The sequence below is a fragment of the Natator depressus genome, chromosome 2 (assembly GCF_965152275.1).
Source record: "Natator depressus isolate rNatDep1 chromosome 2, rNatDep2.hap1, whole genome shotgun sequence".
Classification (NCBI taxonomy): domain Eukaryota; kingdom Metazoa; phylum Chordata; order Testudines; family Cheloniidae; genus Natator; species Natator depressus.
In genome coordinates this window covers 84,990,852-85,013,729 of record NC_134235.1, presented here as the reverse complement: position 1 = coordinate 85,013,729, position 22,878 = coordinate 84,990,852, and the positions used below count along the sequence as shown (strand labels likewise).

The window sequence follows — 22,878 nt, the reverse complement described above, 5'->3', positions numbered from 1 at the left end:
CTTTAAAGATCTACCAAAAACATTTCATGCTGAAGGGCTCTGAAGGCTACAGTATGCAGCATGCCAGTTACTTCAAAGCAAGCTATTTACCCTATCTCCAGATTCTTTGAAGGTTCTGTAGCTGGAGGGAATGCTAATCTTTATAAAAAAATGATCACTTTAAGGGTCTGATCTTGCAATCCTTTACTCATGTGAGCAGTCCTAACTCATAGATGTAACCCTATGTAGTCAGAGAAATATTCTCATGAGGAAGTATTATATCTTTACAGTGCAATTCTGCTTCTGTTGAAGTTTTTTTTTTTAATCATTGACTTCAATGGACGTAGGATCTAGCTCTTAGAAATTTGTGAGGGGAGTGGGCTTTTGTTCCGAGAGAAGTATTCAAGATTCTAATACTTGATTGAGATCCAGACATGCTATTTTAGCTTTCAAACATTTTTAAATATACAAAATACCAATTTGAATTATTCTGGGAAATGGAATCCTTCTAATGGCATAGAAACCCTCTACACCACCCATCCCAGGCATCAATGTCCTGGGTGAGCTCCGGCTGCTATGACAGCCTGTAGAAAGCTTCAGATTGTTCATAGCAGTACTGGGAGACTAGCTTGGCATGGACCAGTTCTAATACTGATGGGAGTGCAAAAGGGACCTTTGAATATTCCCTCTTCGGCTGTGCTGAGTGTTCCTCCACTACAACTGAAAATCGGCCCTAAACTTCAACAATTCTGTTTTGGTGCTTGCTGGATTAGGGCAGCAATATCACTGAAACAGTAATAACTAAAATATCATCCTAGCCATAATCAGGAGCACTTCACATCTTTAAAGCGCTGTATTAGAACTAATTAATCGTCACCGTACACGGAGAGTTGGGCAAGTAAGCATTATTATCCCTGTATTATAGGTATAGAGGAATAAAGTGACTTGTCCAAGGTTACACAGCAATTCGGTCACAGAACTAGGATTAAAATACAAGAGTTCCTGGCTCCCAGTCCCATGCTTCGCCCTCTAGAGCAAGGAATCACTAGTCTGTGGTAAAAGTGTCGTAGACCATGGAATAGAGCTCTTTCTGCTTTTAGAGTGTTGCCTGGTTGGAGCTTCTAACTGAGCTTTGTTAACCCACCACATATTCTTGACTAGATGTTCCATAAAAAATAATTAATATCACTATGTAAACATAGTAGATCATGTCCAAATGCTCAAATGTAAACTGACTGGTAAAACTAAGTTGTTGTTGCTCTCCCTATCATCACAAATCCATGTTTCTCTTTCCATTCTTGTCTAGGTAAGTGCCATGATGCATGCTAGGGGTGAACATTCTCAGGGTGCTCATCCATCTTTTAATGATCATATCAGCTTGGTGACTATGCAGGTGCTCTATGAATGTTACAAATCTGCAATGCTATCCTCCCACGAGGACACTGTATTGCTTATCCATGCCATTGTTATAATGCACCTTGGCTGAACTGTTACAACACTCTCTCCTTTGGAGAATTTCCAGGCAGGGGCTATATTTATGTCAGTTACAATGGATTCAAAATGCCTCTGCCAGGATTTTTAAAACAGACTAACACATCCTCCTCTATTTCACTCAAATTGAGGTCACTACTCTGCCTTCCTGTAAACATATTAGGTTGATTGTGAGTTTTGTTGTTTCAGACATTTAGGCATCAAAATCAATGGGAGTTAGGCGCCTAAATAGCTTTGAAGATCTGGGCCTTACCTCTTTTATTTCAGCTACTATTGCTACAGTCTACAATTTGCTGTTGATGGCTCACTGCCTGTGCCTGGAATCCCAGACAAGACTGTAGACTATGGGTAAAAATTTCAAAAGTGCTCAAGTGACTTAGGAATCTAAGTCCCATTTTCAAAAGTGACTTAAGCACTTGGGAGCCTAAGGCTCACCTGTGGTATTCAGTGATCACTCAGTGTGCAAGGTGCTTGTAAGAGATCTAATTTATTCTGTATCTGGTTCGAACTGGCTGTGCATAATAAGAGCTTAATAGTGCCTTGCTCAGACTCTGTGACTGGGAAGCTCAGCTCTTAAAGGCACAGACTGCAATACAGTAGCACCAAGAGTCAAAAAGACATATGTGCCCGAGTCATTTTGAAAATGGGATGTAAGCTCCTAAAATCACAGGCCCACTTTGGAAAATTTTACCCTAAAGCTTTAAACTGCAGTGTGCATTCTATTTGAAATTCCTATTCAGTGGACATTAAGCTTGCCATTTTGCGGGTATTTTCATATCTAAATTCTAGCCTTATCTTTTAAAACTTCCCTTTGATTACCACAGCTGTTATTTATTCTTTTTACTTGGCTGGGATTTCTTCAAGGGCTCTGCAGAGTAAGGCTGTTTGTATTTTATTGTGCTGTTAATCTTTTTTTCTTAAGACATACATGAACAATGTCCTAAGGGGAAGATTATTACATCTATATGAATACATAACATAGATCAGAACAAAATAACTGGGGGAAGGAATATTTTCATAATCTTCCGTGAGCCTTATGAAGAAGTCTAGATAACATGTATGGAGAGACATAAGACATATCTCAGGGGACCAACAGAAATTGGTTGCTTAATGGCAGTAGTCTTTAAAATAAAGATGGAGCAGAACTATATTTAATATATTCAATATACTTGGGAATCAATTTGGGGAGTGGCATATGTCTCAAAACAGGAGGTTGCCTCATAACTACGTTCTCTTGAATAGGTTTCACTCTGTAGAGTTTTCCAAAATAATGGACAAGTTTTTACATGGTTCTAAAATACAAGCAGAGGCTTTCTAATACAGGATAATTAAAATGTTTGAATAAAATATTGTGTCATCTTATTCTTAATGTTGCTATGCCCATTTACAAAATCTAAGGATCTGGCCATTATGTTCAAACAATGTATCACTAAACACCAGAGAATTTCTATAAGTCTATGCCTCTCTCATGACAGTGCCAGAGGAATCCTACTTTTCTTCCTCATCGAGGCAGCCAGGCTAAACCATGCAAAATGTTGCTGAACCATAAATCACTTTGAAAACCTGAACCGCCTCCACTTAGCCCCAGAGCACAGCAACTCCTGTTACAAGGAAGTCTAACCTTAAATGTCCTTCTGGGTCGTAAGGAGTGTTATACATTAGACACAGGAGGCAACTGTTCCGTTTACTTGGCACTGGTGAGGCACGAGCTGGAGTAATGTGTCCAGTTTTAGGCACAACACTTTAAGAAAGATGTGAACAAATTGGAGCTACATTGACAAGAGGTTTGGAAAGCATGACCTATGAGGAAAGGTTGTAAGAACTGGGGATGTGTCGTCTTGAGAAAAGAAGGGTGAGGGGGGACATGATCACAGACTTCAATTATAAAGAGGACAGTGATCAGTTGTTCTTTTACACTGAAGTGAGCATAAGTAGTTATAGGTTTAGTTTTCAGCAAGGGAAACTTAGTTAGATATTAGGAAAATAATTCTAACTATAAGGATAGTTAAGCAACTATAAGGATAGTTGGAGGTTTTTAAGAACAGGTTTGACAAACACCTTTCAGGGATGATCTAAGTATATTTAATTCTGCCTCAGCGCAGGGGGATGGGCTAGATGAAGTTCACCAACATCTGTGATGGCTTCATAGACCACTGAAAGGAAGCCTAAAACATAACCAGAGGAAAAAAATGTCCTTTCTTTCTAAGAATTCATCCACACATTACATCTACACATGTAATAGTCACGGAAGCACAGAGGGCAATCAGAACCCCCTCTGGTGACTGACCCCGGCACATGTTTCTAGCAGTGAGCTCTTGGAACCTTTAACAACAATTTTTCAACCCCTCCTTTCATGCGGGGAATCCACTACTCATCTTAAAACATGCAATAGTCTGACTGGTACTAAGGAAACCACTGCTCACCAGAGACATTGCAAAGTTCTATGCAGTGTCTAATCTCTCTCCCTTTTCTAAGCAATTTAATCAAGAAACTAGCTAGCAAAAGTTAGCTGCTCCAGTGTGGTCAGCTGCCTGGATCTTTCACAGTCAAATGTCAGGCCTGGGCATAGTACAGAGAAAGTATCTCCTGCTGTGATTTCCTGAGCATAGACAACTGAAATACATTAATACTTACCCTGTTGGAGTTCTCTGCAGTATTGGGTACCACTGAAGGCACTGGCCTCCAGGGGATTCCCAGTAAACTGCCAGGTTTGGGGCCAGGTCCTGTGGCTATTCGATGGGTGGGCACAACCTTTTCCACAGACAGGATAATAGGGGAAGAACTCCTCAGGGAGCTCCCTGGATAAAGTATCTACCATGAATATTTATGTGGCAGGTGATGATCCAGGCTCAGGGGATTCTGGAGAAGGGATGGTTGTGTTGACCATTTTAGCATGTGCACGTACACCTGTGGCCATTAGAGCTGTTAAAAGACACTTTTCCCATGGCTCCAAAGCTGTGCTCTTAAAGAGAAATGGTACCAGAGCTGTGCAAGTTAGCCAATCGGTGTGATAGAAATCAAAAGGAATGTTGAAATAAAAGATGAGTGTGGGGAGCATGGCAATGGGGAAGAATGGGTATATTTTTATATTTGTTTACTTAATTTTATAAATACAATTTTCAATTCCTTTTCTTTTAAAATATTGTATTCGTTCAAAAAAGGCATATGTCATCTGAGTTACGTTTCCCCAGAACGAGGAGATTTACAGTGACAAGGACATATGATAGTTTATAGGTCCCTTGAAAATTTCACATTGTACTAATGAGAAACTTTTTTTTAACTGATCTTCAACATATTTTTCTGGATTTCACCTATTTGTTATCAGATTTAAATTCCTTTAGGTAAAAAGAGTCCTTTAGAGAATAGTCTGCAATATTTGAAAATCCTGACTTCCAAGTACTCAGAGCTGAACTACATTTTAGATAAGTTCAGAGTCAATGAACATTTGGAAATTGTAGATCTGGATAATGCATCTGTGAATTTAAAATGTGTTTCTCATCTAGCTGTGTAACTTGTGATATTGTGGTCCATTCAAGACTCGGGGTCTAATTCTTCTCTCCCTGATACTGGTATAAATGAGGAATAACTCCACTGAAATAAACAGAGTGTGAATCTGGTGTAAACGAAATCAGAATCAGGTCACAACAGTCAGAAATACCTCAGTGTCATATATGTCACATATTACAATATAACATAAAATTCAAGAAAGTGAATTTCTGTTACACAATAGGGAAATTTTTGTGTAATTTTATGTGAAGCAAAAATTCTGTTCCAAGATGTAAATCAGGAGGCAGTTACTGAAACTTGTATTGTAGGGGTAAACAATTGTCATAAACAGTACAGTAATTGTAGAAGCTACATGCAATATTAATAGGATCTTTAAAAGTTTCATGACATTAGACCTTCAAGTAATTTTGTTTTTCTTTACATTCAGTCAACACTTTTGGAAACACAAAACACACACTTATGCCTGTCTTGCAGTCACTTTCACTTACAATGCATCCAATTGTTTTTCTACAGTGGATCATTCTGTCCCCCCTTTCCTTTCCTGTGTAGCTGGAAAATTCCACTAGTTATATCTTTGACAGCTTTCTCCCCGTCCCGTCATTGCTTGTTGAAGAAAAACAAGAAAGGAGAGAACACTGAAAAGTTGAAAAATTATTGATTTAGTAAATGCTGTAAACCTTACCTTGGAGCTGAATAAAGTCTCACTTATGATATCCTTAAAGGAACAGAGCAAAATATATTTGAAACCAAGTTTCTTCATGCCTCCAGTGGCAGTAAATCCTTTCCCAGCCTACAGTCACAAACATGCACACTCTGAAAGCTATCTGAACACACTGTGATAGGATAAAGCTTTATGCCTCTAGTCATACAAGGACGAGAGACACAAAGAGCAGTGGAGTTTCTGGCCCTTGTGAGAAACAGAGTCACACTACTCTGTAGCTATTTAAAGAGGTGATGCCTTCAGGATAAATGCTCATAGTGTGTTTTCCTGTTTGTGTCAGAACTTAAACCTTTCATGCATTTCCTAAGAGGAGAAATAAAAGCACAATCTGTTGGTGGTAGCTCTGTGATTCATGAGAGACACTGTAGTGTGAGTGAAATAGAGAGGCGGGGCTAATTTATTTGTTTTCCACTGAAAGGATGTAAGGCATTTCCCATTAATGTTATTTTAAAAAATCATAAATAAGTGACCACATCGAACGTAATGAAGAGTTCTATCTGTATTGATATTGCAACCCCACCCAATCCAAAACTTCAGTACAAAACGCCATCTGGGAAAGAAAAGTGAGCCAAAAACATGGATTACAGGAAAATCTAACATTTATGCGAAAGCCTTTCTGCTTCAGGAAAGCGTCCAAGAGAGTAGATCAGCCGAACACTTAGAACACAAGGAAGCTTTTAGAGAACATGCAACAGGTTTCACATTAAGAAAACAACAGAGCTGGGTTTGTATCACAACATTTGCATCCAGATCCAAAACTTCTGAAGTCTGTGCATGATTGGATCCGGGTTTTGGCTTGGGTCCACCTCTAGAAAATACACCATGGAAACAATTCCTTACTGAAGTCTGTCAACTTGCCGAAAGGAGAACCAATAAATAGCTTTCAAACAAGATAAGTACTCCAAATGTTCAAACATATTTAAGAAAAACAGCTTTACTAGTCTGTTTAATTATCTAAACAGGTCTGTCTAAGACACATTTCCTCTACCCTTTCCACCCCCAAGTTGTAGGAGGAAGAGCTGAAACTCTGGTTACAGCCTCATGTGAAATCTCTGTTCAGGGCCTCCAGCGACCTTGTTAAAGTCATCCAACAAAGTAAGGAAGAGAGAACCTGATATTTCTAATGTAAAAACCAACCCAACACCAGCAGAAAAAAAAATAAAGAAATAGGAGGAAACAGTCTCTGTGATGGCCATTATACATCTGCAGGGGCAGTAAAGGGGAAAAAAATGGGATTTTGTTTTGCAATTCACCTTTAAGTTTAAATTGTTTTCTTGTAAATTTTTATACAGGAAATCAAAACTCTTCTCAGTCTCATCTCATAAAATTTTGTCTTTATGTGGCCTTTTGATTTCATAAATCTTTTTGGATTTTAAAGATTATTGTCCATGGGATCAAGAATGCAGCTTGCTTGTCACTGTTTGTGATTATGGACTGGCTAGTCATGCTTTAGTTTAAAGGATGAGCTGCAGGGACCTGGATGGCTCAGGAGATTGGCAATAAGCTTTCATGCTATGAATTCAGCTTGAGTTGGTAATAACTGAAATAATGCGGTGGTCTCAGTCCATACCCACCTAGACAGGTACCCATATTACAATACCATCACCACAGGCAACTGAGAAATGGCAACTGAGAAGCTCAAGGCTGAAGGTCATGGAGACTGACCTACTCCCCCATCCTTAGAGGATTTCTCTCACCAGTTAAGTGGTGGGATAAAAGGACTGGAAAGCTAGCAATGCTGCCGCTTGTGAGGGACCTGTTGTGTGGATAAATGATGACATTACAAGGACACCGTCAGGTCATTTTAAACCCAGTTCTAGGTTTTGTACTGACAACTTTTAACAAGATCAAATATTAGGAGAAATGTTTTCATGATTGTTTTTCAAAATTCAGTGAGAACAGTATTTGTTTGAACATTTCAATATTCTCGACAGTGTGCGTACAATAATCTAAGGTGTTATTAGTAACAAATTACGGTTGTAAGAACGTGGCCCATGCACTTTAACCTAATACTGTCCCTTTAACAATTTCCAGGGCCACAGTCATGGCAGGAGCTCACATATGGGTGCTTAGAATCTCCAGGGCAGGGATTGTCTCTTACTATGTGCTTGTACAATGCCCAGCAAAATGGGGACGTGACATCTTTTGGGGCCTTTAGGCACATATAATAAATAGAAATAAGTAATAATGGGCTACTATATCACTTGGAGCCTCACTGAAGCCAGTGGCTCTCTGCCTGCCAACATTCTTTGCAGAATCAAGGCCTTCATTGGTCAGTCCAGGAAAAGTTGTTTTAAGGAACTGTCATTTTTCACGCCATGTGCCCAAGAAGCTCTGAGCTGATTTTGAAGATTGTTTATACAGGGAAAAAAGGGTGTAATATTTCAGAAGCAGTAATGCTGAGCATTTAATAGGTATCAATGACCAGTGAATCTGGTCTTGCAGTATGATTTTCCTCAGAATTAAACAAAATGAGACACATAATAGAAATGTAACTGACACAAACCTTTAAAAAACATCATCTATTTTATTGCTGCATACATAGATGACCTGCTCCTCTGCTTAAAGTTAGGCATGTACTTTAGTACGCTGATGAATCTGGGCAATAAACAGTAATTAAGAGCTCCCACTTTAACAGGCAAAGGTTACTGTGATATTGCTTAAAGCAGTGGTTTTCAAACTGCGGGTGGTGACCCAGTACCGGGTCGCGGAATGGAAGGCGCTGGGTCGCGGCGGCTCTGGTCAGCACCGCCGACCGGGCCGTTAAAAGTCTCATGGGCGGTACTGCCCGGCTAAGGCAGGCTAGTTCCTTCCTGTTCTGATACCGCGCTGCACCCCAGAAGCATCCACCAGCAGGTCCAGCTCCTAGGTGGGGGGCCCCCACCCTGAGGACCAGCTCTGCACTCCCATTGGCTGGGAACAGGTCAATGGGAACTGTGGGAGCGGTGCCTGCAGGTGAGAGCCGTGCGGAGCTGCTTGCGCACCTCTGCCTAGGAGCCGGACCTGCTGTTGGCCGCTTCTGGGGTGCAGCGTGGTCCGCGGTGCCAGGACAGGCAGGAAGCCTGCCTTAGCACCTCCGCTGCACTGCTGACTGGGAGCCAGCTGAGTTAAGCCCGCACCCCAATCCCTTGCCCCAGCCCTGAGCCCTCCCTCAAACCCAGAGCCCCTTCCTGCACCCCAAAACCCGCATCCCGACCCAGCCCAGAGTCCCCTGAACCCCTCATTCCGGCCCCACCCTACAGCCCTCACCCCTGCACCCCAACCCTCTGCCCCAGCCCTGAGCCCCTCCCATACCCCAAACCCCTCATCCCCAGCTCCGTTGGGTTGTGGGTATCAATTTTCTTCAACTGGGTTGACAGAAAAAGAGTTTGAAAACCACTGGCTTAAAGGACTCTGCTAAACTTTCATATATAGGTTGACAAATTCCAAAGCTAGCAGGAACCATTGTGTTAGATAGTCTGACCTCCTGCATAATGCAGGTCATAGAACTTCTTCCAAAATAATTCCTAGAGCAGATCATATCTGAAGAGCATGAAAATGAAGCTCCAGAAAGGATGTGGAAGAGTCTTAGTTTCACTAATTATTCTGCAAAAATGAAGCTGGCACAATCATAAACTTATATGGCAGCTTGCACTGAAACATAATTACAGCTTCCTTTACAGAGGCTCAACATATTCTATCTATCTATTCCAGCTCACAACAGGCAGAAATCAGAGAATCTTGCATAACAGAATTTTACACTAACTCTGGGATCCATTAACCACACAGGCTCCAGATCTGCTTTCATTCGAGTGAAATAACATTATCCCGAAACTTAAAGATAAGTGAAACATCTCAAGATAAGCCTTTAGAGGAAATAAAGAGGAAGAAATGATGGCCAAATTATTAATAGGTGACTGTGACAGGGTGGTAAGCAGAAAACTGCTTAGCCAACCCTCTATCACCCCAGTTCCAGTTAAGGGAGGTGAATTGGAGCTGGGTAGACCACCTGGCCCTGATCGGGGAAGCTTGAACAGCTGTTGCCTCATCAGGCCGGGGCTGGATAAGAGCCCCAGGGGAAGGAAGCCAGGGTTTGGGGGCAGGGAGCTGGAAAGAGGAAAGCTGCAATAGAGGAAAGGCAGTGAGAGAGCGCTAGAGAGCGAGAGAGCTAGAGCTAGCTAGCTGGCCCCCCTCTCTCCTTCTGGTGGACTGCAAGAAGGGGACTATGTATATGGTGGAAAGGTGGTGGGAGCACAGCTTGTAAATAAAAGCACCAGGCGGGCACTGCACCTAAAGGTCTCTGTTTGAATTTCTCAGCTCAGTGGGGGCAGAAGCCAAGGGGGGCTCTGCAGGGACGCTGTTACAGTGACATATGTTAAAGTAACTACTGTGATAGAACATAGAAATACATCGCTTGCTTCCCCAGCCCTTTCTTAGACAAACCTCCCACGGATGCCACTGGGGTCCTGCAGGACTGAGCCCTCCATTACTATGATTCCAAAGATCTAACTCATCCAGTGGGCTTTGCAGGGGGAGTTTTGCAAACATCTTAACAGGAATTTGTGATTAACAGGAAACTGCTAAACTTGAATTATAGTCCCAGCTCTGACTAGGAAAGCCAATCACTGTATTATTATACAGTGTATGAAATAGGGATTTTAAAAGTATTTAACCCACAAGCCGGTTTAAACATAAAAGTGAGCTGTAGCTCACGAAAGCTTATGCTCAAATAAATTGGTTAGTCTCTAAGGTGCCACAAGTACTCCTTTTCTTTTTAGTCATGCAACAGGAGAAGATTTACAGAGCATGACAAAAGAGGAAAGATTGAGGAATATGTAGTGCCAGCAGATGAAGACTAGTGGAAAACAAAATTCACATTGATTGTAGGAGTAATTTTTCTTTTGCCATGCTGCTGTGTTTTATAGAAGGGCTGCTGCCTGCTCACTTAGCTGAATTTCATAATCAAGCTGAAATGGCATTCTTTATCTGGAGTAAAAATGTTGGCTCTGAAGGTCACCTTGACGAATTCATTTGCTTGTTGGATACACCTTCTTCAAGAGTAAATTAACTATGAGAGTACTGAGCTTGCCTTCAGTGGGCATTGAAATAGGGACGGATGGATGTTGAAACAACTTAAGGAGCTGTACAAACTGGGAGATTTTCACACATTAGGCAAACAAAATATCCTTTAAGTCAATCTAGAACTTTTAAAAACAAAATATGCATGCATCTTAACATTTAGAGGAAAACATCAATGACCTTATTAATTCAGAACTAATGTTTCTCCGGTTCACAATCTTCTGATAATATTCTCTCATTAGATTTCTATAATGAGGGGTTATCTTTCTTCATTTTGCTTTAAGCCATGTCATGGAGAAACTGGCTATCCTAATCCATAGTATTTATATAGTAAGATTCACAAAGCAAAGCCAGATGGGAAAAATTACTTTCCCTACAAGCCATACATTTCTTTAAAAACTAAACAAGTAACACTCTGGGCCCAAGTGAGAAGAAAGGCAACAGAGTGATGGAAACAAACCATAAAATAAGGAGGAAATGAGTGAAAGCTTGATACCATCAGTCAGTTGGCAAGACGATGGAAAGGCAGTATTATTTGTCAGCATTTCTGAATTCAGATGTGTTTTTCATTGTGTGAAATGGGACTGAGCTAAAAACTACACATATGGATCCAGAGCTAGAATTCCCCAAACTCACAAATGATTGTTGGGTTCATCTGCAGCAATAGTCTAACAGCCATAACTGATGTGTGATCCTGAAAAGGTTTGCAGGTACAATTTGCATAAATTCCCAAAAGTTAATGAGCAAGAGCCTGGCTGTATTCAAATCAATGGTAAAATGCCCATTAATATCAATAGGACCAGGGTTTCATTCTAGATGATTATCCAGAGCTTAGCTGGATCTTCTTCCTATCCCTTCTCTGTGTCCCATCATGTTCCTTACTTCCCCAACCCATCCAGATCTTTCTCCTTTGCCCTAATGCTGCTCACTAGACATCCGATCTTTGGTGGCTTTGCAAAAAGCGTGTGGAGTTCAGTCAGGTCTGGAAGTCTGTATGTTGGGCTCTGGTCATCTGGGCTCTGGTCAAACATTGTGTGCGCTAGTTGGAATTACCCCACTGGACTGACCAGTGCCCACCTCTGTTCCCTGGGAGAACCCACTCACAAGATGTGATGACAGCTGCTGGACCAAAACCGGTTCTCAGACTTAGTGAGAATCCACAAACGATTTCAGCAAAGTCTGGAAGACTGTCAGGGTTTGAGCAGGGAAATGGGAACTTTGTCTCAATCCAAACAATCCCAGGGGTAAAATAATGGCCCCACTGACATCGATGGAAAAACATCAATTGGATTTGACAGGGTTGCACTCACTTGGCACTCACCGTTTCAAGAATTGGCTAGTTTCATGATTTATCAAAGAATTTGCCCCTCCATATGGTGAATATTTAATTTGAACTAAGTAATGTATAATTTTTTCCATTAGATGTTAACTTAATCAGCTAAGCTACTGCAATACACACAAGGGATTTTTTTTCCCCCAATACATCATGAAATGTGCTTTGCTAAAGTGACTTCTCAAAGTCCTTGGCTAAAGTCAGGAAATTTTGACAAGGAGGGAAGAAAGTTTAATATTTTGGTATAAGCTTCAGAGATAGTTTTTAAGGTGAAAAATAGTATATATAATATTTTCTGAAAATGTTCATTATTTTTAATATTTAATCTTCAGGACTCCTTAAGAAATTTCCTTAAGAAAAAAATATAAGGCAAACGGCTGCCATATGAAGTTAGTGTGTAATGAGCAGAGATTCAGTGTGCCTAAAATTTTGTTCATTACTTGACATAGGCCAAACAGTAGACATGCACTTGGAAGCCATTCAGAATGTGGGTTTTGTTTTTGTTTTCATTTTATTTTACAAAAGAGAGTTCAGCAGCACATTTGAAAACTACCTAAGGGAACAATCTGCCCCATAACAAAACATCTCAAGTAATGAAAGGACATTTAACAAGATAAAAAATGAAAGGTGGAAACTTATACACACACACACACACAGAGCCATACAACAGTGCTGTCAGTTAAGTCAATGGAGTTACACGAGTTGAGGATCTAGCTCATAAGGCCTAATTCTCCACTGTCTTGCACCTTATTTATTCTTTGAATTCTTAGAGGCCAGAGCCCCACTGTGCTAGGCACAACACAGACTTTTTGCAGTCAATTACAGTTGCCAGTTAACAGATTAGAATGGCAATATTTTACACCTGCTTTGCCCAATGGAGAAATGGGCCCATTGAATGCACTTGGTTATCTGTAACATTTAAAACATAGGTTTCAGAGTAGCAGCCATGTTAGTCTGTATTCACAAAAAGAAAAGGTGACGTCTGATTTGTGTCCATTTATTCTTTTACATAGAGACTGTCCAATTTGACCAATGTACATGGCAGAGGGGCATGTCAAGAATTATAACATTCAAAAGCGAGTTGGAGAACACTTCAATCTCTTTGGTCACTCGATTACAGACTTAAAAGTGGCAATTCTTCAACAAAAAACTTCAAAAACAGACTCCAACGAGAGACTGCTGAATTGGAATTAATTTGCAAACTGGATACAATTAACTTAGGCTTGAATAGAGACTGGGAGTGGATGGGTCATTACACAAAGTAAAACTATTTCCCCATGTTTATTTCCCCGCCCCCCCACTGTTCCTCAGACGTTCTTGTCAACTGCTGGAAATGGCCCACCTTGATTATCACTACAAAAGGTCCCCGCCCCCCCGCCCCCGCTCCTGCTGGTAATAGCTCACCTTAAGCGATCACTCTCGTTACAGTGTGTATGGTAACACCCATTGTTTCATGTTCTCTATGTATATAAATCTCCCCACTGTATTTTCCACTGAATGCATCCTATGAAGTGAGCTGTAGCTCACGAAAGCTTATGCTCAAATAAATTTTTTAGTCTCTAAGGTGCCACAAGTACTCCTGTTCTATTTAAAACATAGACCAAAATGGGATTTTTGCATGCTTACAAGATCAAGCCCATCATTAAGATTTATAAACCGTTATTAAACCAAGAGAATCACCACCATTTCAGGTCTAACATAACTGTATCTTTGCGATTTTCAGTATCAGTTCCTGCCATTCACTTTAAATCAAACTGCAATGCCTGGGAAAACCAATCAAATGGTAATGTTATTGCTCTTATATATTCCTTATGCTGGATACATGATTATCTGAATCTGCAGCTGTTCCCCTGGCAACGTTCCTTCTGATATCAAACCACTCTTGAATACTGGCATGTGTTTGTGCAACGATTTTCAACAATGCAAGCACTGAATATAAGAAAGTGGTGGGTGCACAACCAGTGCTTTTGTAAGAAAAAGCTGCTGAACAAAACTTTTAGGAAGTGCAGTGAAAGTAGTGGATCAAAGGAAGGCAAAATGCATGAGATGTGATAAGACATAAAATTTCAGATGGGGGTGGGGGCCGGGGATTCTGGAAGCACTTCCATAATTGCAGTGACAGCCTCATTAACCAATCACTGTAATTGCAGACAACATTCTCCAGACTTTATAATGTACTAATGTTTCATATAGTCTGCTTTTTGTTTTTGTGTAGATAAAATTGGTGAGACTGTGTGAGCTGGTATCCATGTGGCTGCCATAACTCAAGATAACAACCAGCTTTTGTTTATAGCAGATGTTTAAACATCCATATTAGAAGCAATGGTAGGTGCCAACCCTGGCAAGATCACATATTAAGTATAATATACATAAATATTCCCTTCAGAATCAAAATGTAATGAAGCCAGGACTAAATGCTAAACTCATCCCCTTGATTTGGCTTTCCTTCAATAAGGTACACATACAGCACTACCACCAAAAATAATCACACTCTTCCTCTCTCTTGGAAAGAGAAATATACTCCTGTAGTTTCAAGTTTTTAGAACACTTGGGATATGCTCAAGCAGTACACTGATAGTGGAAACAACGAGGAGTCCTTGTGGCACCTTACAGACTAACCAATTTATTTGGGCATAAGCTTTTTGTGGGCTAGAACCCACTTCATCATTCTAGCCCACGAAAGCTTATTCCCAAATAAATTGGTTAGTCTCTAAGGTGCCACAAGGACTCCTCGTTGTTTTTGCTGATACAGACTAACACGGCTACCACCCTGAAACCTGTTACATTGATAGTGGGTATATGTAGAGAGAAAGCCAAATACTGAGGTACAGCTGAGAAACAATTGACACACATGGCAGGGTTTCCATCACCTGTCTGCCCCTTATCTCAGTACTGCGTAATGAGGGCCAGTTCACCCTTAGGGGTCCTGTAACTTGTGCCATCAGTAATGACTCACCCCTTGGGGGATGTTTCACTGCCACAGAATCACTTTAACAAACAGGCTCTTGCGATGCAAGAGTGTAGTGCTTTCCAACCCTACTCCATCACCCAGAATACCCCCTATGCCACAGGAGGAAATTAGAAGGCAGTATGGGCTGGGCTACACTGGCTTTCTGACACTCAGGCCTATCCCACACAAAGAAATCCCCAGCTGGCTATTTAAGCTGGTTTTTCATTGCCAGGGCAGCTGGGTGATTGGGCATGGCTGGAGGAAAGGCAATCTATCAGAACTACCAGGCAACTGGGAGTATCCCCAACAAGGTTGTGACATTGAACAGACTGGAATGGCTGCTTTCATTGGGAGCCTATACACCTACCTTAGGTTCTAACCAGGTAACCCTAACTTGTGGATTGGCTGGACCCTTAGGACTTGCAGGGAATTATTTCCGATGATCCATTAGGTTCAGTGATGGCTCATCAGGCTCAGAACACTCATCACATCCATCCTCTTTGCCCTCTTAGAGCAATGCAAAGAGAATGCAACAGGGGCTAGGATCTGACCACAATATTCATGCTAGTTCCCACTGCAATTGATAGCTATTGCTGTATTAAGTTTTGACTGGGTGCAACAGGAGTTACACTCTAATAGGTACATATAACAAAACAGGCCCAAACTTCTGGTCATTACTGTCACACCCAAATGGTTTCAATTTTATATTGTAGACACCAGACTGCTAATAAAAGCAAAAAGACACATTCATTTTCAAACACACACATTTATACAAAGCCGAAGAAACAACATGTATAAGCACTTCTAAGGTGGGCTGTCAAAGTGGAAGCTCCTCTTAATCCCAGATCCCCAAGACTATGTGCATCATTTACTAACAAAAGAGTGATGAAATACTGAAATGTGTCAATCTGGAATGAGAAGGGCAAAGGTGAGCACAATGCACAACTCTGCACTCTGGCACAGGAGGAGAAAGAAATCAGTCTTGCTCCAAATGTTAAAACCATCAAAGCACTTCTGTGAGGCAGTACAACAGCTAACGTCTGCAGCCCTCACATCTGAGGATGTGAAATTGTGAAACTAAGTAGGGGACGCCAAGGTAAGTACTTGGAAGGAAGACCTGCAAGGAAATCTTAACATGTGCTGGTGACTCAGTAGGTAGCACTCTTCTCTCAGAGCTAGTACTGAATCAATATGCCAGCATGATGGTAGGCCAGGTCCTATACTGTTGGAGGTCCCCTTTTACAGATGGTATATTCAATTAGGGGCCCAAGTCTTTACAATTTTGTTAAGATATCATGGTAATTTTTGCAGGAATATCAGTGTTACTCCTGAGACAAGGCAGGTGAGGTAATATTTTTTATTGGACCATCTTCTGTTGGTCAGAGATACAAGCTTGCAAGCTTACAAAGAGCTCTTCTTCATCTTGTGTCTCTAATATCCTGGGACCAACACAGCAACAATATTGTAGTGTTATTCCTGGTGTTTTGGCCAAATTTCAGTGTAAGTAGTTGCCTAGTGCCTATTTAAATTGCCCCTGTTGTTTCAATCAACTGTTATATACTACTTCCTTGCTCTATATGTTTTTTGTTGTGTGCTGCTAAATTATTATTTATTGTATTCTGATAACACCTAGAGTTCTCAATCAGAGATCAGAGCCTCATTTGTGCTATTCAGAGTACATACATGTATCAAAAAGATGGTCCCTGCCTTAAAGAATTTGCAGCTTAAGTAAGCAGTCATCTTTCACTCCAGGCAGACCTGCATTTCAGAGATGGATGAAATAATTCCTTTTCAAACTGCACAAATCTCCAAGACAGAAAGAAATTGCAACTAATAAAACGTTACGTTACAAACTTCTGCAAAATATCTAAAGTGCCTTTGCCATAAGCAAAAATGTAGCCGTTTTTAAAAATTTGGTATCTTGGGCTCTTCTACGTATATAAGAAGTGTCGTGTCCCAGTTAGGAATTTCCAATAACACAAAGCTCCCATTTCGAATGCTTGTGGATCCTGAGATATCGCACCTTAAACTTGTCACTGGCCCAGGACAATATATGGTCTTCCCTGCTTATAAAATTACATTGGTCTGAAGCCCAGGAAAGTGGAGGTTGAAGAAGGAAAGATTTTTTTCCTGTTAAAAAAACAACTGCTGTTTGAAGATGGTCAGCTATTTGGATTGTTAGAATAAATCTTGGTGAGTAGACTAGCAGGCAGAGTGCAGGTAAGGTAAGGTAATCAAAGGTGCATGATGACTGCAATTTATCACCTGAGTGCCATAAATAATTACCTATCCCTTCTCTCCCCCTCCAAGAGGGAAGGTGGGAGGGAACTGTGACTGAGGCATTGTCTCTGAGGCACAGCCGCTGTTGGGGCCATTCCTGGGATGGTGCAGTTTCCCTGACTCTTGTTCAGGGCTTGGCCTAAAGGCACAACCTACCCTTTGGAGAGTGAAAGGGTTCAGAAGTGAAATGTGTGTTTTCCAGTTGGTAGTGTGGGTTATTCAGTCCATCCACAAAAAAATGATCTGTACCAAGATATTTTCCCACAAATTTTTATTCTTGAGCTTTAGGAGTTTTCAATTCTAATACAAGTAACAAGGATTTTTAGAAACAGGAAAAACTTCAGCTCAGGCTACAGTCTAGTCCTCTAGAAACCAGGGCCTAGATTTTGTGATTTATACACAGACCAGTGTTGGGGGAAACGTTTTTAACCAGTGGCATTGGCAACCCATGGTTTGACTCTGCTTGGTCCTGACCATTAAGGGGCCAATCTGAAATACGAATAAAATATTGAAAAATAACAGAGCAATTTTTGTCAAAATCAAAGCATTACACCGCACGTTGACCAGAGCTTTTCTGCAAATCAGAAAAACAAAACAAGGGTTCAATCCTGCAAGGTGCTGAGCACTCTGACACTGACTCAATAAAGCACTTAAAGCTAAGCGCGTGCTTGACAGTGCTTTACATGATTGGCGCCAGAATGCAGGACCGATAAAACCGATTGATTAAAAATGTCCCAAAAAACTCTCTCCATATTTTGCTTTATGCAGCCTTTTCAAGTGCATGCACCTGTGAGGTGCCAGACTGAAAGCTCTGCTAACTGAAGCCCTTTCTCTATAGAGATGGGGTAGCCTGGGCAGCAGACAACTCCACATGCTCCCACCAGTGGGCCTCCACAATGAGCATCCTAAGAAAGGGACTTTTTCTAGTAATAGCTGAGCTTCTGCGCTTTGACAAAGCTCTGTTTCCCATTACACTGAGTCAACCAGCTCATCCCCCCATTCAGCTTAGGGAATACATATGTCTTCCAAGTAGACTGTAGCACCACTTTGCTTACTAGACTGAGCAATCATGTGAGTTACACAGTGGGGCTTCTGAACAAGTTTCTGGAGTACATTTCAACATTTGTGAAACTGGAATTGAACTGGCGAGGGCCCATGGTCGCTCCCTTCATGACTGTGTTAATGCTAGCCCAGCCTTGGGGAGAAATCTTAAATGAATTTAACACACACAAGGAAAGAGAGCTGATGTTTTTAACGTTTGGAGATCCTGCATTCATGAATGTTCCTGTGAAACAGCTTATGCAAGTTAGACATTATTCAAGGATAACATGAGACAACCAATTTAGAGGCACGTCTGATAACACATTATGATTTACAGGGTTTAAGGTGAGTGCCTTGCCACTGAGCCTTTTAAACATCATGTGCACCTTTTCATGTAACTAAAAAAAATAAATAAAAAGGAATAACTCTTTTTCCATAGGTTTCAGAGTAGCAGCCGTGTTAGTTTGTATTCGCAAAAAGAAAAGGAGTACTTGTGGCACCTTAGAGACTAACCAATTTATCTGAGCATAAGCTTTCGTGAGCAACCGATGAAGTGAGCTGTAGATCACGAAAGCTTATGCTCAAATAAATTGGTTAGTCTCTAAGGTGCCACGAGTACTCCTTTTCTTTTTCTATACTCACTGTGTATTCCAAGAAAAAGATTTTCTCAAGCACAGTTGCTAAGTCCCTTTTAGCTGAGAAGAAAGAATTTCAATTAAATCTCATTCCAACAAACCAGAGATAGTTTGGAAATGTCTGCACATCTGTAAATGCATGGGGGTTTGTTAAGGATGTGCTAATAGTTTCATATAAAATAAGAACCAAAGCAAAGCTCAGCCATTTTCTCGTAATAAGCTACATTTTGAAGCACTTCTCCCTGCCTTGTTACGTATAAGACACCTAGCATGAAAAATACTTATGGTTCCAGCAGGTATGAAGGCTACAGGTCAACCATTCCATTCATTTTTCCTACAATCCCCATAATGCATCTATTCTATCCAATTATGCAGTTCTACACATTCCTCCCTGGCCACACAGGGCATTTGCTTTATGCCCTGAAGCATGAGACTGTAGAACATGTATCATTATCTTTGCTGTTGTTATTTATTATTTGTATTCTAGAAGTCCTCATGGCCAACTGAGAATGGGTCCCAATTGTGCTAAGCCCTGGACAAACACAGAAAAAGGGATGGTCTCTACCCTGAAGAGTTTACAAGCTAAACAGACAAGACAGATAAAGGGTAAAGGAAAATGGATAGAAAAAGTTTTGCTTGCATAACTACAGATATTGAGCCAGGCTCTAATGCCCTTTCTCATGCAGAATAGCACTTTTCTCCACTAGTGGTCGCTTTGAGGTCCCATGGGAACACTCATAGACTAAGGTGTTATTCACCATGAGTATGGATGTCTGAATCTGGCCCATTGTCAGTAGCCAGAAAATTGTGGGCCAGATCCAGCCTCTTGTACTTACATGGAATAGCACCTTACTACATAAGCATTCCCACTGAAACAAAAAAATGTGACTAATTGTGGAGTGAGGTACTATTCAACATGAGTAAGGGGATCAGAATCTGGCTGTAAGTTTGGAAAGTAGTTCTGGTTACTGTGCATGTGGCAGATTGTCAAAGATATGCAGGCACCTAGAAATCTGGATAATTTCATCCCTGCTTAATCAAATCATGATGGTTCCAGTTTGGGAGCATTGCTGTATCTTCTATGAACTCTGTTTTCTACAATACCCTTCTGCCAGATTCTGCTGTTCTTACTTAGGGAGATTTACTCTCTGAATACTGCCATTGGTTTCAGTGCCACTACTCACAGAGTAAAATACTATTCTCTGTGAGTAAAGGGTGGCAGAATCTGACCCTGAATTACTTCCACTATCCTTTTTCTAGCCAGGAGGCAGATTGTAACTCTACAAGTCTCTGCTCCAGGGGCAGCACAGCATAGCACAGCAAAGTCACGCTTCAGCTCCTTGTGAATTAAAAGCACCTTGTGGCTCACTCATTCCAAGTAGGTACTGCAGGGAATGTGGGATACATCACCAGGATTAAATTTGGGCCCAATCCAGCCATAATGTAAATCAATATAGTTCCACTGACTTCCATGGCACTACATTAGTTTACCCCTGCTGACGATCTGGGCTTTAACGTTCACAAAAACTCTGAGAAGTTGCTTAGAATAAAGTATTTCAGAAGATCTTCTGTAATAGTGTTCACGTAAACAATGTCTATCCAAGAAAGTACCTGATCCTTTTCTTCATGCAAAATAACCTCATTTCAGCTAAGTAAACATTGGCACTTAGCACGAGAGCAAGGCTAACTGAGAAGCTGTCAGCAGAAATTCTATGGAAGCAGGATTTTCCTATTTTAATACCATATGGTTTGAGAGATCTCAAATACAGTGTAATAAATCATTTCTCACCCTGGCCATTAAAGGACTGTATAGGCTGACCCTTTTATAAGTAGTTCTTCCATCAAACACTGTTTTTTTTTTCTTTGTATGCTTTGTTGGGAAACCCAGTTATACCCATAAGCTTCAGCCACGTGTTTAGACTTCCATATAACATTACTTAATATTCTAGACAAAAATAAGATTGCCAGTTTTGGCTGGACGTATTCCTAGAGGTTTCATCACATGACATAATCTTTAATTAAAGATTAATCTTTAATTCCTCGAGACTCCATGACAGTCCTGGAGGGTTGGCAACCCAAACCACAGACAAGCCTTTTCATGTAATTCAGTATTACATCCTTTTCAACTGTTTGGATTTTGACAAGTGCATTATCCATTCATTGATTAAATCAATCATTAGATCAAAACTGGTTACTGTAGGTGAAATCTATTACAAACACATCTTGATTACAGTGATTTGTATGAGCATTCGTTTATCAACCTCATACCTCTTTAGTTTGCTCCTCACTTCATTGCTCACTAGTGTAGCCTTTCACAAGACTATATTTAGCCAGAAAGATCTACTCCACTGATATCAAATGCAGCTCACTGTGCTAAATGTTGGCTAGTTTACCTTGTGCTGGTGTCATTAAAAATACACTGCATAACCCTCACCTGCTTAATACCATCATCCAAATCTATAAAATAACAGTTACAAAAATGGCCTTTCAGTAAGTTATTATTCCATTTGTAAATTCATGTTTAAACTAACCAATAGCAAATATCCTTTACAAGAGATTTTTCTTTGCTCTTACTTTTATATTCGTTCACTGATTGCAAGGTCCTCATTTTATTTTATACAAGACACATATCCAAGAAAACATCATTAGGATGGCATAGCTCCTCACCAAATCAGTGCAAACCCTGAATCCATTGTCTTCTCACCTTAGTCACCCAGCAATTATATTCTCATTACAGTAAATTATTGCCTACGATCAGAAACACTTGAACGATCAGTATCCCTATGAGTTATAGTGGCAGTTTGAAGGAGTGAAACTCTATTTCTACATCCTCTTAAAGTCCTAAGTAAAGGGTTTAATTTCAACAACAGAAAAGAGGCATTCATAAAGAAGTCAGGGAGTGAGAGGCAAAAGGAGCTATTATAGGTACAGAATAAAATATTAAACACATAATTTGATGAAAACAATACTCACATACTTTCTTAAAACTTAGCCACCTCTTTCCAGCAGCCTGCCAGGGGTCAGATGTGTGGGAAGCGGAGACATTTCTAAGTTTGAAACAGCAAATCTTTTGTTACCTCTCCACACCTCTAATCAAACAGAAGTGAAGCATGGTAAGTCACCAAAGAGCAAACCCATGAGCAGTGACAAAATGACAGCAAGGAAAGCAGATACATGATTGCGCTTCAGTTCCTTTGCCTTCTGAACAATGATTCCCTTGAGGATGGCGATGCAGATTTCTCGTTGTTATATTTGTTCACTCTGGGCTTTTATGGCTGCTTGGAGCTACACTTCATTGTATTTGATTTCAGCTAATCAAGCATACAAATGAACAGGAATGCAGACACACAACACTGTGAGAGACACATAAGGAAGTTTTTAAAACAAAATGCCTTTATTAGCCAGTGATGCAATCAGAATAGGAAGGAAAGCGTGTGTTGCTTCATTGTTTTATTTGGATATCTGAGTCCAGTGCTAACTTGTGATAACATAGAGAGAGAGAGAGAGAGACACACACACACACACACACACACACACCATATAGTCTGTATGTTGAACCTAACAGAAAAAAAAATATCATGGAAATCTGCTTTTTCCTTCCTGACCCTTACAGAAGAGTCCCAGTGAATTTAATACAGAATGATAAATTTTCTATAGAATTTTTAAACCAATCTATAGTATTATACAGAAAAGACAGAATTCTCTATTAAATCAGGTAAAATCTTTGAGTGAATCCAATAAAAACCTACTTAATTTTTTATAGATAATGGAATGAATAATATAAAGCATAAAACAGATTTTGTAATACATACCAAGGATAAGGAGATATTAGCAGCAATTTTAACAGAGCTAAAGTTAGGCCTTTAGGGACCAATATAGAAAG

The 22,878-nt window shown here is 40.4% G+C and overlaps 1 protein-coding gene across 3 annotated transcripts in view; it reads right to left on the bottom strand.

Moving 5' to 3' along the window:
• The window catches only part of ARHGAP28 (Rho GTPase activating protein 28), a 92,514-nt gene that overhangs the window by 54,125 nt on the left and 15,511 nt on the right, over window positions 1-22,878 (bottom strand). Inside the window, exon 1 of one of the 3 annotated variants that reach the window (XM_074944603.1) lies at window positions 21,973-22,107. The exons of 1 other annotated variant lie outside the window; for it this stretch is intronic. The gene's annotated coding sequence lies outside the window, so the exon portion shown is untranslated. Of the gene's footprint in view, window positions 1-5,659; window positions 5,887-21,972; window positions 22,108-22,878 lie in introns of those variants that run through there. One more of the 3 variants, XM_074944602.1, reaches the window with a different exon arrangement.